Source organism: Garra rufa, chromosome 20 (genome assembly GCF_049309525.1).
Source record: "Garra rufa chromosome 20, GarRuf1.0, whole genome shotgun sequence".
Taxonomy (NCBI): domain Eukaryota; kingdom Metazoa; phylum Chordata; class Actinopteri; order Cypriniformes; family Cyprinidae; genus Garra; species Garra rufa.
This window is the reverse complement of record NC_133380.1, coordinates 37,856,527-37,872,963: the sequence shown is the minus strand read 5'-3', so window position 1 is coordinate 37,872,963 and position 16,437 is coordinate 37,856,527. Positions and strand designations below refer to the sequence as shown.

The 16,437-nt window shown below is 36.0% G+C and overlaps 1 protein-coding gene across 1 annotated transcript in view; it reads left to right on the top strand.

Moving 5' to 3' along the window:
- The first annotated feature begins 2,927 nt into the window (after positions 1–2,927).
- The window catches only part of LOC141294223 (band 4.1-like protein 1), a 90,874-nt gene continuing 77,364 nt past the window's right edge, over positions 2,928–16,437 (top strand). The window contains exon 1 of the mRNA XM_073826304.1: positions 2,928–3,033. The gene's annotated coding sequence lies outside the window, so the exon portion shown is untranslated. The remainder of the gene's footprint in view (positions 3,034–16,437) is intronic.

Genomic DNA, 16,437 nt, shown 5'->3' with positions numbered 1-16,437 from the left:
AGTATGGGGACAAAATGTCCCACAAGGATAGTAATACCAGTCATTTTCAACCATTTTTGGTCCCTATGAAGAAACAAGCTTATACGTTTTTTTTTTTTTTTAATGTAAGAATGCAGGTTTACAATGTAAGGGGTAAGTTTTCAATGTTTACATTACAATGTTCTTGTTGAGTCATGGCGCCATCTTGTGGTGTGATGGACTGGAACACAGAGGTTGAAAATGAGACATTTTTACTGGGATATTCTCTATCTCCCATTGTTTCCTGTCTCTCCTCCTACTGTCCTGACCAATAAAGGCGAAAACAACGGTTCATTTTTATATTATTATAAATTATATAATAAAATATTTTTTTTTTCATTTATATCAATTGTATATTATATTAATAATCTTTTCTAATAAATACAAAAGCTGTTTGATAGAGACTTGATTTACACTGTGTGCAATGAAATAAGATGGAAGTAAGATGTCACTGCTGAGCTCTATAGGCATGATTTTTATTTCCATGGTAACAGCAAATTCTCTGTTGGTGGATCTCTCTCAGTATTATGGTTAGTGTAGTTCTCCATCAGTAATTCAAGTTAAAATCATACTGACTTATGGCTTCTACAAATCACGTAAGAGTTCATTGTTGGTCTTTTTCAAAATGAACTTTAATGTTGCGCTTTATGGATCTGAATATCACAGACATTGTATTCCATGTTGCCAAGAGGTCAGCTAACAATCTACAAAACAAAATCATATTCAGTAGTAAATACAATTTGTTACTTAGGCAAAAGTCCTGATGAGGATTGTGATTTTATATTCTGCTCGCATATTCATTGCCGGGTCAAAACGGCTAGCAGTGGTTAAAAGCTTGACAAACTTCTGAAATCATGCTTGTAAAAAATCTTACTTTAAAATAAATTCTGATTACTTTGACACTTTGTTTTCTAATGCAGGGACATTCAAACATTTCTCAGTTTGACATACTACATAATCACTCACAACCAGTGTTGGGGGTAACCCATTACAAGTAACGCAAGTTATGTAATAATATTACTTTTTTCCAAGTATCTAGTAAAGTAACGCATTACTTTTTAATTGACAAGAAAATATCTGAGTTACTTTTTCAAATAAGTAACGCATTTATTGATTAAAAGCTCTCCTGTCCCCATGATGAGAGAACTCATGAGTAAGATGTTACTTTAGTTCTGGAATAAATGTGAACATGCATTAATTCATCTCACTCACTAAAAAAACAGATACAGTATTCTTCAAAATAAATAAAAACAGTAAAATTCAACGCAAAGCTGCAATAATTAAATGTTAAATAATACAAATATGCTTTATGCATTTAATTCCATTTTATTAACCGTTGTCTTTGCTGCCGACCTTCCATGATCCAATTCATCCATACTAATAAGCAAAAATTACTCAAGATAATCTAACATTTGTTTTTCTTTTTATTGCTGAAGAGTTGACATTTTTCTTCTGCGGTCTACTGTACAGACGTGAATTTACTTTTCTCTAAGCCTGAGGCTTTTGGTGTAAAAAGGCTTTTACACTGGCCAAAAATAGAACTTTTTATATTAAAAACAAACAAGCAAGCCCTGCCCAGATTTTAAAAGTAACTTACTTTCCATAAAAAGTAACTAAGTAATGTAACATTTTTTTAGGGAGTAACTCGATATTGTAAATGCATTACTTTTAAAAGTAACGTTCTCCAACACTGCCCACAACTAAACACACCAAAAAAGTGAGTGTAAAACAGGGTAAACGTTTTTGTGTGTGTTTAGAAAATGCTAGCCAGGTGGGAAAGGGCAAGGCCAGAGTTCAAGATGCACAGGTCTGCTTCCTGTGCAGCTGTGACCAAGCAAACTACTGCTGGGTCATGCATGAGAGGCGACTCGTGACAGGGTGTGTCTCCTCATGCAAACACTCCTCTGAGAACAAACACCCATAACCCTCATATGACCTTAAGGCAAAGGATGAGTGCAAATGCACAGTGAGTGCAAATGCAGTTTATGAAATTACCATTCCCACTATCAAAGAAAGAGAGATACATAGATATAAAAGATAATCTGTTTCAAAACCTAAGCAATTTTAATACATCATAAACTTAGTCTAAACACAAAGGGTGTTCCAAAAGCAAGAACTATTATTCAGTCATTTTACCCCTTACAAATACTGTCTTCTTAGATGTTTTACAGAAAGATCAGATTCTTAGACTGCTAACATGAGCTCACCAACAAGGGGATTATTGAAAACTTATAATAATGAACCAAAACACACATCATACAGGCTGGCACAGCTGGTGTGTTTTTAAAGCCCTCTGGTGGATGGAAAATTGATTGCCTGTCCAGGTCTTGTTTAGGCATTTTGCACCGACAGCTATCATGAATTGAACAGATAAGTGCCATTTAATCAGAATTTGTCCTGCTTCAGCACTTCTTTTTATGAACTGCACCGCATTCTCTGGTCTCTGCCAGAATCTATGTGGACTCTTTCTCTTTGGGCTAGAACAAATTGCTCTCCATTTATCCTCTTTTTCAAACCAATTATTATTAGAGATTTAGATTTGGATGGGTACAGCTGGTCTTTTGCATAGACATTTTGGGGGACAAGTGCTCAAGCGGAAAAGGGTATCCCTTAAAAAATAAGATGCATACTGTTGAACGTTGAACATCTTTTAATGTTCGTGTTAGCTATTAGTGCTAGAGGCGCTAATAAATGTTCAGCTGACTAAACCCACGAAATCACTGACAGAAATTACAAAAAAAAAAAAAAAAAGATCCTCGCGATAGTCATTCAGCAATTAAACATTTCCCAAGGGTTGTAAACACATTTAACACCTTTCAGACTCTCTCTAATACCCTCCTAGTGATGTCCCTCCCTTTAACCGTGCACTGCTGCTCTTAGTCACTGTAGCATTTGGTCGGTGCCTTACCGAGAAACAGTGGATGGGATCTGGGCGGGACCGAATCGCCTCGACTGCTTGCGGTTGATTACACTGAAATCTCCATGATCCACCTGAACGAGCGCTTGATAGCTCAGGTGAGTGACAGGCTGTGTGTCAACTTGTTAGTTTAACGTACAATGATTCCGTGCATTTGACAATTATGATTAGTAGTGTTTTGCAGTAGAGTACAGCAGATCTAGAAAGCTTATGTCATGCGCAACACTGCTGTATAGGCTACTACAGTGTACGATTCCTGGTTTCAGCTTAAGTGCGCGTACGCATTACAAACAGAAAAGGAAAAATCATGCATGCTTAAAATAATTGATCAATGGACATTATAGCCGAATGCATTGTAAATGCAATGTATGTGGGTGAGGAAACTGAGAAAAGGACAATTGATACTGAAGCAAGCTGGGTATATTCAGTGACAATCACGTCATGAAAGTACGCAGACATTATCAGGGCATCTGACTGATGCATGAAAGAGAAAGCGATCGCAGTCATGTCATGTTTTCGTATGCTGTAAATCGACTGTACTGTAATGTTGACTATTGCAGATCAAAATCAAGCACGCGCAGCGGCTTCTAATGTCATTTGTTTGAATGAATGTCTCATATAAGTAGTATTTGGTGTTATGGACATGGCGTTCTAGCCTTTTAAGCACGTTTAATCTTTGAGGCATAATACGCATTCTTTGCCTTTAGCCTTTTTATGTGTGCATAAATTAAGAATTCTGGTTCGTTTGTCCTTTTGAGAAATGCATTTACTGCTGTCAGCAGTCTCTTAAGGCGATGAGCAATTCACACAACACAGAAAACACTTAACACCTAAAAACAGTTCAATGACTTTCCGCAGCATCACAACATTAGGCAGAGTAACAGGTATTGCTTTATTTCAAGTAATCACTTGCAGTCATGTAACTCACTTTTGGCTGGTCCTGTTAGGGGTTGCTGCAGCAGATCATCTGCATATGTATTTGGCATGCATTTGTATGAAATTTACAGTTAAGTAACTGAGTCAGGCTAATTCAGTAACAGCTCAGTCTAACTGCTGCCTGATGCACCCACCAGTTACTGCGGTCAGTTCTACAAATGCGTAGACGAAGTGAAAGTATGTGTGCATTAGGCTAGAAATTTTGGGCTGCACAAGAGGAAAACAACTCTTGTAGCACCTGCTGGTGATGACAATAATGTCAAGCTTCATTAAAATTTACTAAAAAGAACAGACCCATGAAAGTCATGCAGAATCAGACTACACCGGTCTTTAATAGTATTAAACATTCGGGTTGATCCAGCTAGCTTTGAATGAAGATTGAAATAACATAATTCCTCCCATGCACAAGTCTAGAGGCAGGACGTTTCTTAAACAACTCCCTGTTTGAGTAGTTAGTGCTCTGGCCAGTTTTAGGGCTGTCCCTCTGCATTGAAATGTTTATTCCCTACAAATTAGATTTACGTATTCAAAAATATCAGGTGGTGCATCATAGCTGTCCTATTGCTTGTCACTGCAGTTGAGCTCTACTCAGACCAGCAACCTCTGTCTCTCAATTGACTTTCATGACTATCACTACTTCCGAAAGTCATGCAGGCTCTTATGCTATCTTTAAAATGATAGACTTGTCATCTGCCATCTCAGTTTGACAGCCCAAATGAGGTTTTTATGTTCCACTGCTAAAATTTGCATAGTTGACGTTTGTGTTTTCTGGCCTTGTGTGGCTCTTCTAGCACCTGTCTATGCAGTGTGTGTAGCAGATTTACAAGATCACAATATTACAAAGATACATGCACACATATTTGAGTGTTTATGCCAACACCGCATGCGACATCTCCCTCCCAAACAGTTAAAAACACCCCGGGGAGTTGCAAGTTCAGTCAGGCGTTCCTACAGATCTCTGCCACAAGACTAAAAAACAAGTTCAACTTGAAAGTATCTGAGCCTCTGTATTGTTTTTATTTAGAGTGTTAATACATATTGGTTTATTTAGTGCTTTTAAAACATACATGTGGACTGTAACACTATGAGTTCTGTCATCAAAGACTGTAAACACATTCTGTGTTAAGAAGGCGTAACCTCTGCTCTTCTGGTCCCTAGTTTAATGTAACAGCAAAAATAGCTATCATACCAAGGATGCCAGTAATGATTACACTGTAGTTGTTGCAACATGACAATGCCTGTTGTTTTTTTCTGTTTCTCACAATGGATAGTATATTTGGATTTTTAATCTGACTATTCTGTTTATTACCATATATGTGACCCTGGACCACAAAACCAGTCATAAGGTTAAATTTGACAAAACTGAGATATATACATCATATGAAAGCTCAATAAATAAGCTTTCTATTGATGTTTGGTTTGTTAGGATAGGACAATATTTGACTGAGATACATCTATTTGAAATCAGAAATCTGAGGAGGCAAAAAAATCAAAAAGACTGAGAAAATCACCTTTAAAGTTGTCCAAATTAGGTTCTTAACAATGCATATTACAAATCAAAAATTACATTTTGATATGTTTACAGTAGGAATTTTACAAAAAATCTTCATGGAACATGAACTTTACTTAATTTCTTAATGATTTTTGGCATAAAAGAAAAATCAAAAATTTTGACCCATACAATGTATTTTTGGCTATTGCTACAAATATACCCCAGCGACTTAAGACTGGTTTTGTGGTCCAGGGTCACATATATTATGACTAGGTTTGTTGCCAAACATCTACAGATATTATGTTGGCTTGAGAAATTATTATTTTTGTTATTATTCTAAGGCTAACATATCTGACTATCCTCATAGAGCTTTAAAGATGCCATAGAATGGAAAACTGTATTTACCTTGGCATAGTTGAATAATAACAGTTCTGTACATGGACATGACATACCATGAGTCTTAAACACCATCATTTCCTCCATCTTATATAAATCTGGTGTTTGCAAAAGACCACTGAAAAAGAGGCCAATTCCAACATAACACAGACTATGACGTTGTAGTCGGGATCATTAATAGTTACGCCCCCAACATTTGCATCGCCCAATCATCAGAAGTTCTGTGGGTAGGCTATTATAGAATAAACGATCCGCTCTGTGAAACAGCCAATCAGAGCAGAGCTCCTCATTATTATTCATGAACCTTCCAAATAAGGTAATAACAGACCATTTCATTCTAGGGACAAATCCTAGGATTGTAAATGGACTTTTTTTTTCTTAACTAAACAATATACACTGCCTGGCCAAAAAAAAAGTCACCACCTGGATTTAAGACTAAGTGCTATGATCTGAGGTTGCTGCAGTTGGTCAGGTCTAGGTTCAGCAACAGTATGTGCTCAAAGAATGAGGTCAGCTGACTACCTGAATATACTGAATGACCAGGTTATCCCATCAATGGATTTTTTCTTCCCTGATGGCACGGGCATATTCCAAGATGACAATGCCAGGATTCATCGGGCTTAAATTGTGAAAGAGTGGTTCAGGGAGCTTGAGACATCATTTTCATACATGGATTGGCCACCACAGAGTCCAGACCTTAACCCCACTGAGAATCTTTGGGATGTGCTGGAGAAGGCTTAGACTCTACCATCATCAATGCAAGATCTTGGTGAAAAATTAATGCAACACTGGATGGAAATAAGTCTTGTGACATTGCAGAAACAATGCCACAGCGAATTTGTGCCGTAATCAAAGCTAAAGGCGGTCCAACGAAATATTAGAGTGTATGACCTTTTTTTTTTGGTGGTGACTTTTTTTTTGGACAGGCAGTGTACCTGCTATGTAGATATCAGAGAACAATTTAAAATATTGTATCAATGCATTCTATGGCACCTTTAAAGCTACAATCACCAAGCTTGGCTCAGATCTTCAGACTGTTTTGACTTATGCCGGGCATGCACTGAATGATTTTAGCCCTTGTATCTTTTATTTAACTAATCAGGTCCACCCCCCCCCCCTAAAAAAAACTTTAAAATCTCATATACTTATATATAAGGATGTTAAAATGATGAATCTATCTGTATACCATCTTAGATCAAGCTAGCAACCACCCAGATCAGACTAGCAATAGGAATGTCAGAGACTTGTCAATTAAACTATACTGTTAATTGATCCTGCTGTTGGTACCTGACACTGAAAATACTAGTCATTTATTTATCTTATTTTTTTATAATGTGTATTTTTGCACATTTATCATTTGCTTTATACTTTTTCAAAACTTACTTGACAACAACAAATTGTTGTGTACATTTTCAATCAAAGATTGTCAGTGATCTGAAAGCTTTTTAGGGGAGAGATGGGCCAAGATTGCAGTAGAGAGGTGCCCTTCAAGCAGCGTTTATTGGTGGTTTCAAAGAAGAAAAGATTCTGCACCAAATTTTAATTTTGGGGTTGAATCATTTTGAATATGAATATCTAGTTTAGATATAGTATTTGACAAAATCATTAAAACCTGTTTGCCTGATCATTAGTTGTAGTGCCTGCAAGGTTGTACCGTATTGATACTTTATTGTAATAATTGGATGTTGAACTGCGGTTGGTCTTGCTTTCTTTCAGTACATACAGTGCATATACATTTTTTGTGGTCTTGTCATTCTTTCTTTTTGTGACCTTTAAATTGTACATGTGTTGATTTTTTTGTGTAGCCAATGACAGAAAACAAGATGCATGCTCAGTGTATTGACTGTGGCATTGCAGTTCTGATTTTTGCTACCTATTAAGGTCTAGTATATTCATCCGGAAAACTACTAGATTTTACTTAAAATGTCATGTCGTTACAAATAGTCCTTACAAATATTTTTCTACATATGTTGGTAGTTCTAACTACATTCGCAGGGAAACGCAAACGTCTCTGGGCAACAATAATGAAGGTTGAATATATGACAGATCTCTAAAACACTTGAATTACACTTGATGGTGGATTTAATTGTGTATGTATACTGCTGCTTTTAAAATCAAAAGAAGACAGGTCTTCTAGGGAAGTGTTTTTTGCTTTTTCATGGCTCAGGAGAATGAATGGAATCCCCAGTTATGTTTAATTTTACACTTTACCTCATAAAAAAAGCAAATGAGTCAGTTGTTGATATACATTGACAACACAGAGCTATAAAATGACTGTCTTCACAACAGCTAAACTGAATTATTTTTGTTTCTTAACTGAATTATTATTATTTTTTTTAAAGATTTTTACATCTTCACTTCTTTTTATTTTAAAATATTCCAAGCATAATTTCAGTCAATTTAGTTGGGAAGTTTAATGCTTCCATCCTTTTCTCCAAAATGTAAAAAAATACATTTTTTATTGATTTATTTTTTATCACAAATTTTTCCTCAGGCAATGAGCAGATTTTGATTAAATTATGTGATAAATAAAATATAAAGACGATTGACTTTCAAACTTTCAAGTAGTTAAAAGTGCTCCTAAATGAAAAATCACTCATATGTGTGTATACAGAGAGGAATAGTGAGAATCTGTAGGTGCGACTAACAGATGGAGCAAATATTTGCAACTCAAATGTGCTTGATACCAAGCTCTTTGACTGTGAGCACCTAAAAGTTGCTGGTTGAGTATGCTTAGTAAGTCACTTTTTTAAAAAGATATTTGTAAATGCATTTATGTTCTTTTTATTAGTAGCCTATTACTTATCACTTTATTTCAGTACACTTAGTACACTTCCGTAATCTACTTAAAGTGCTCTATTTTCATGCACTAATTTTGTGTACTTTAGTATACACTCTTAAAAATAAAGGTTCTTCACGATGCCATAGAAGAACCTTTTTTTGTCTAAATGGTTCCATAAAGATCCTTTAACATCTGAAGAACCTTTCTGTTTCACAAAAGGTTCTTTGTGGCAAAAGAAGGTTCTTCAGATTATAAAAAGGTAAGAAAGAGATGGTTCTTTAAAGAACCTTTGACTAAACCAAAAGTGGTTCTTCCATGGCTTCGCTTGAAGAACCTTTTCAAGCACCTTTATTTTTAAGAGTGTAAATATAGAATATAGTAAACATATTCTTTAGTACTTCTTAAGATAAGCTTAAGAACATCTAAGTGTACTCAACTGGGCAATTTTGGGATAGTTATAAACTGAAATGTGCTTTTAACATACTTTCTCTGTAAAAAAATTATTTACTTACCACTTATAGTACAACCTTTCAAACACTTTAAATAGATACACATGACAATTAATGAGAATAATACAACACTTCTACTTGAATGTCACTACTGACTGCGATCCAATGTGGATTTTGGTCAAATGATGAGGCAGAAATATGTTGTTACTAACATTCAAGAAGAATATTACGTGGAGGATAAAAACAGTACGTTTGTGGGGCGTGAAGAAAAAGTAATGTAACTAGTAGTGTAACTAATTACTGTTGCCAGAAAGTGATAAGTAAAGTAACAATATTACTTTTTAAAGGAGTAACTAGTAATCAGTAATATATTACGTTCTTTGAGTAACTAGCCCAACACTAGTAGTCACTTCATGAAGCAGTTGTTTTTCATCTTTAATAAATCAACTACTTAGAAACTGTTAGAAACAGTACATTTGAATGAAATTACTGTAAATGTAATTCATGTAAATATAAACGCCCATAGATTGAAAGGATAATTATAGCATGGTATGTTGTGTACAAACAAACAAAACAGTATTTCTTTTGTTTTATGTTTTGTTGTTCTTTGGTGTGACACCCCTAAATTATATATATATATATATATATATATATATATATATATTTAAATTAAACTACATAATCATGGACAATTATGCAAATTTGCCTTGCCAACCGCTAATGACAGGTTGGTTTGGAATAACAAGGTTATTAATTGACACAAAAGGCTGAAACGTCCTATGGTGTGACGGAAAATGTCCAGTGGTGTGATGCGTGTACTGTCACACCATAGGAGAAAAATATCACAAAAAGAGGACAAGGTCTCTTTAAGAAGCATTTTAAATAATTAAATATTCGTTTTGTTCTTAAATGCAATAATTACATTAATTAAACTATTGATGTTTTTGCAGAAAACATGGACTGTTATAAAGTGTCATTAAAATAAGTATAAAATGTGATACTTTGTTTTTGAGACAAATTAGTGGAAGAATAGACAGAAAGTTAAGAGGGATCCACCAGAATGAAGGAGATCCTATGAGAACGATGCAGAAGGTAAAATAAATCAAAATGATGCCTTAAAAATACCATATAATAAAAAAAATCTTTAACATCTTAATGAATATAGTTTGAATATCAATAATATTTAGCTGTGGCACACATGCAGTAAAATTATTTAATTTCAATTCAATTAACAATTCAATTAATTTACAATTATTTAATTTCGTTTAAAAACATGTTGATATTGTTTGTATGAAAATTAAACTTTCTTTCTCCTTTGACATGTTCAAAATGAAATAGAAATACTTTAATGACTACCATTTCTGTCCTTTAGTGTGACGTAATGTGTTATGGTGTGAAACACATAAAAGAACCACAGATTTGTTTTTATCTTATTGAGTATTGCAATTGCATATCACTTATCAGCAGTTTTGCATGGATGACAAGAAAGTTTGTCTTGAAATTGTCCAACAAGTCATGTGGAAAAATTATGTTAATTTTAATTTCATATGAAATAAAAAAAAAACACTACATGAAAATAAGTGTCTAACAATGAAGATAAATCTCTTAATGCTATTTGTAAATTATTTTAAAGTAAGTTTTTTCTTAATTTTTGCTATGTCACACCATAGGACAATATTATGTTACAGTTTAGTAAAATTGTACAAAAAAAACCCTTTATATTTTCTTAAAGATCAGACTTCACACTACATAAATATATGCATTTCTTATTTAAAAATGGTCTTTTACAAAAAAAACATTTTTTGTCAACCACTCCTATAAAAGTGTACTAACATTCAACTTATTTTTAAATCATTCAAAGCACACTTTTCAGAAATATACTAATAAAAGTCCTCTGTATATTTTGCCGGTAATACAATTTATTTCAATGTACTAAAAATAATTTGCTTTAACGTACTACTGAAGTAGAAAAATACATGTGTAAAACTAAAAACAAAACAAGAGAAATATACAAATGTATTTCTGAAATATGTATTTGTTTATCTTGAGTGCTGTCATAACATACTACACTGCTGTATTTCAACTATAGTGCATCAAATTATGCAGCTAGGTGCATAAAAATTTCATTCATTTAATTTGTCCTTGTGTGAGACGGACCTGCCAGTGAAAAAAAAAAAAATAGCACAACAAAGAGCTCCGTTGTGGGGTGTGATGAAAGAGAACAGAGTGTCAGTTTATCTGCTTAATGTGGAAAGGAAAAGACTGTCCAGGATCAAGACTGTTTGCCAGCCACAATCACAGGCAGATGGCTGATGATACAACTGTCATTTCAGAAGAGACATTTTTTTTCTTTCATTTTAGGTGAATATATATCTGAATATATTTATTGAATTGAATTAAAAATATAAATGTAACTCTGTTTTTTACACAAATCGAAGTACTTCAGGAGACTGAATAGCATAAATTAAAATATGCACTGTAAAGAATCTCGTAAAAATGGCCAAATCACAGTAAACCGTGGCTTCACTGGGCTTATTGCTTTTATAAAACAGTTATTCCACATACGTATCAAGGTTTTCACAAAATAAAACTGAGCAATTAATGTGTAATGATATTAACTAGTTGCTTATTAGCATGCATTACTAGAATATTAGCCATTTATTAGTACTAATTAAGCACATAATAATGCCTTATTCTACATCCCTAATCCTACCCAATACCTAACCTTAACAACTAACTTACTAAGTATTAATAAGCAGCAAATTATGATTTTATTAAAGGAAAAGTTGTAGTTAATAGTGAATAAGTGTACCTTATTCTGAAGTGTTACACACATTTCTTGCCAAACAATGTAGTTCCTCAGAAATGGTTGTGGTTGCAACAAAAGTGGTTGCTGAGCAACACGTAAACAAAGTAGTATGTTTGTAGAGTAATTTACAAAAGCTTCAAATGCGGCTCAACCAATCAGAATCAAGGACCGGAACTATCCGTTTTGTAATTTTTTTTTTTTTTTTTGTGGAAAACATTCCAGGATTTTTCTCCATATAGTGGACTTTAATGGAACCCAATGGGTTTATGATCCAAATTGTAGATTCAGTGCAGCTTTAAAGAGCTCTACACGATTCCAGCCGAGGAATAAGGGTCCTAAGTAGCAAAACAATCTGCCTTCCCTGTTGAAAAAAAAAAAAAAACAGTCTAGGCTGGTTTTAGCTGGTCAGCAGGCTGGCTTTAAAGGGAGACCAGCTTAAATTAGCTTAAACCAGCTAAGACCAGCCAAACAGCCTAGGCTGGTTTTAGCTGGAAGTAGCTGGTTTTAGCTGCAAGTAGCTGGTTTTAGCTGGTCATAGCTGGTCAGCAGGCTGGTTTTAGAGGGAGACCAGCTAAAAACCAGCTACTTCCATCTTAAACCAGCCAAGACCAGCCAACCAGCCTAGGCTGGTTTTAGCTGGATTTTTCAGCCTAGGCTGGTTTTAGCTGGATTTTTCAGCCTAGGCTGGTTTTAGCTGGAAGTAGCTGGTCAGCAGGCTGGTTTTAGAGGGAGACCAGCTAAAAACCAGCTACTTCCATCTTAAACCAGCCAAGACCAGCCAACCAGCCTAGGCTGGTTTTAGCTGGATTTTTCAGCCTAGATTGGTTTTAGCTGGATTTTTCAGCCTAGGCTGGTTTTAGCTGGAAGTAGCTGGTCAGCAGGCTGGTTTTAGAGGGAGACCAGCTAAAAACCAGCTACTTCCATCTTAAACCAGCCAAGACCAGCCAACCAGCCTAGGCTGGTTTTAGCTGGATTTTTCAGCCTAGGCTGGTTTTAGCTGCAAGTAGCTGGTTTTAGCTGGTCAGCAGGCTGGTTTTAAAGGGAGACCAGGTAAAACCAGCTACTTGCAGCTTAAACCAGCTAAGACCAGCCAACCAGCCTAGACTGGTTTTAGCTGGATTTTTCAGCCTAGGCTGGTTTTATCTGGAAGTAGCTGGTCAGCAGGCTGGTTTTAGAGGGAGACCAGCTAAAAACCAGCTACTTCCATCTTAAACCAGCCAAGACCAGCCAACCAGCCTAGGCTGGTTTTAGCTGGATTTTTCAGCCTAGGCTGGTTTTAGCTGGTCATAGCTGGTCAGCAGGCTGGTTTTAGAGGGAGACCAGCTAAAAACCAGCTACTTCCATCTTAAACCAGCCAAGACCAGCCAACCAGCCTAGGCTGGTTTTAGCTGGATTTTTCAGCCTAGGCTGGTTTTAGCTGGATTTTTCAGCCTAGGCTGGTTTTAGCTGGAAGTAGCTGGTCAGCAGGCTGGTTTTAGAGGGAGACCAGCTAAAAACCAGCTACTTCCATCTTAAACCAGCCAAGACCAGCCAACCAGCCTAGGCTGGTTTTAGCTGGATTTTTCAGCCTAGATTGGTTTTAGCTGGATTTTTCAGCCTAGGCTGGTTTTAGCTGGAAGTAGCTGGTCAGCAGGCTGGTTTTAGAGGGAGACCAGCTAAAAACCAGCTACTTCCATCTTAAACCAGCCAAGACCAGCCAACCAGCCTAGGCTGGTTTTAGCTGGATTTTTCAGCCTAGGCTGGTTTTAGCTGCAAGTAGCTGGTTTTAGCTGGTCAGCAGGCTGGTTTTAAAGGGAGACCAGGTAAAACCAGCTACTTGCAGCTTAAACCAGCTAAGACCAGCCAACCAGCCTAGACTGGTTTTAGCTGGATTTTTCAGCCTAGGCTGGTTTTATCTGGAAGTAGCTGGTCAGCAGGCTGGTTTTAGAGGGAGACCAGCTAAAAACCAGCTACTTCCATCTTAAACCAGCCAAGACCAGCCAACCAGCCTAGGCTGGTTATAGCTGGATTTTTCAGCCTAGGCTGGATTTAGCTGCAAGTAGCTGGTTTTAGCTGGTCATAGCTGGTCAGCAGGCTGGTTTTAAAGGGAGACCAGGTAAAACCAGCTACTTGCAGCTTAAACCAGCTAAGACCAGCCAACCAGCCTAGGCTGGTTTTAGCTGGATTTTTCATCCTAGGCTGGTTGGCTTGTTTTAGCTGGTTTTAGCTGGTCATAGCTGGTCAGCAGGCTGGTTTTAGAGGGAGACCAGCTAAAACCAGCCAAGACCAGCCAACCAGCCTAGGCTGGTTTTAGCTGGATTTTTCAGCAGGGTTGTTCTAAAAAAAAAAAAAAAAACTACTCGCTCTGCATCCACAACTGCACGCATTACGAAGTCACATTGGAAAAGTCATATGTAATGTAGGCGGAAGTACCGACTAAGTGTTTACAAAGCGAACATGCAAAGAAAGTCAAATGCCTTTTACAAAAAAAGGTAAAACAACAATGTCGGACGATTTTGAAGTTGAAAGAGAAAATCTGATTTTGAAACCGAAGTACACAGAAGAAGAATTAACAGAAGAAGTCACAGACGTGCATCACACAGCTAATGCAAGACAAGCATTTGTGGTTAAAAAGTAGATACATGTAATTTTTTTAGAAAGGCTGTTTGTTTCGCTAATATAATGAAAGTAAAAACTAAAGTCCATAAGTAAAATGGACTAATTTTACAAAGCTTTTTTGCGCCAAATAATGTTTGGAGCATGGCATGGTCACAATGTGCCATTGCTGCACTAAAAAGTGTTGCTGTGGCATTTCTTCAAAATGTCTGCAAGTCTGGGTGAGTATAAATGACAGCAGTGCATCAAAGGAGTAGTATGTCCAAATATATAGAATTACGTTCCATTGTCACAGTAACCTTAGGACTTGACTAGGTGGGAACACTAGCCAATTGACTCTTGTTGGGTTTAATTAATTAAAATAAGCTAAAATTAATATTGTGTAACAATTTAATTTTATTGTCTTCACTCTACTTAATATATTTAAAATTGAAGTTGGATCTGTAATTTCCAGCATGCTTTGCAAGGGACTGCATTAAGAGAGTCAATTATTATAAATTAAGTATTCAGTGTTATTTTATGGTTTTCAGTAAAGGGACTGAAAAATGTGCAAGTTACACCATCGCTCTTCCATAAAAGCCTAATTTCACATGCAAATCAGCAAAATCATGTAACGTGACTTTCATATAACAGGTGTGCTTGATTTATTAATGTTTCTTTGATGTTGTGTTTTTAAAAGCGAGAAAAACAACTTGCGCTGTTCTGTTTATGCGCTCAAAGATGGAGCAGAATACGGACATGTAGTTATCTTTTAGCTCAAGGTGCATGCCTAAATGGTCAAATACACACAAAAATATTTCAAAATGAAGCACTTAGTGATTATTCGTGTAAACCCTTGTCAGTTATATGTCTTAAATATCAAACAATATAAACAATTGAATGAAAATATGTGTGTAACCGCATATTAGATCCGTGTGGCACTTAAAGCGGCAACAAATAATATTCCTTCTGCCGTCTCTGTGCTTAATATTAATACAATGTAAATATTAGGGGTGGGCATAGATTAATTTTTTTAATCTAGATTAATCTAGATTAAATCTTGGAATTAATCTAGATTAAAATGGCTAATTTGAATTCTGCTGAAGGCATTTTCAGAATATGTGTGCTACCCAAATAATGACTAAAAGTAAGTCTTCGAGAACGGGCCAGGTGGCGCATTAGACCAGGCGCTCATCTCCTGTTTCCAAAATGCATCACAAACTGCTTGACAATTGCATTTACAACATAATTACCTATACAAACTTGTGTAACCAAGTACTTCTGCGCAAAAAGCTGCACGACGTGCGCGTTGCCGTTAACACAGACGCGCATGGATTTCTGCGTGCATAGTCTTCCTTTAAACTGCGTTGATTTTAGAAGCTTCAATTCAGTTATTGCATATAGTTTAATGTCTTTATTTCGGGATTATCAAAGTAAATTATAACTCAAACTTGAGATTTTACTGGGGCACGTGCCCCAGTAAAAAGGGTCTAGCAACGCACCTGCCCTGAAGCGGCTTCATAGCTGCATCCATGTTTGCACGTCTCATTTGATGTGGTTATTTCACAGAAATTGAAGACTCGTTCTCGCCCCCTACAGTGCAATTCGACTAGGTATACGTCATCCACGCTAAAATATCAAGGTGGAAGTCATCATAGCTTACGTAGTTTAGACCCAGCTCCCAACCCAACTTTGAGAATAGATTAACGGCGATATTTTTTTTATCGCCCGATAAGAGTCTCACGTTAACGCAGCACGTTAACGCCGATAACGGCCCACCACTAGTAAATATACAAAAAGAAAAATCTCTCGCTGCTCTTGAATGAAGGACCTTTGTAGTTTTAATAAGAAACAAAGCATGCTTAATTCTTACAGTGAAGACGCCGTTTTATTTTACATATAAATAATTACATTCAATTTCTGTAGTAGGCTGTTAGACTACTTTAGACTTGCATAAAAGTTTTCAGTATTTAAAAAAAAAAAATACCTTTTTTTTTCATTTGTATGTTTTTTTCTGTTGTATTGCCATCTTTAAATTAATCACTAATATAAAGTTTTGGACCC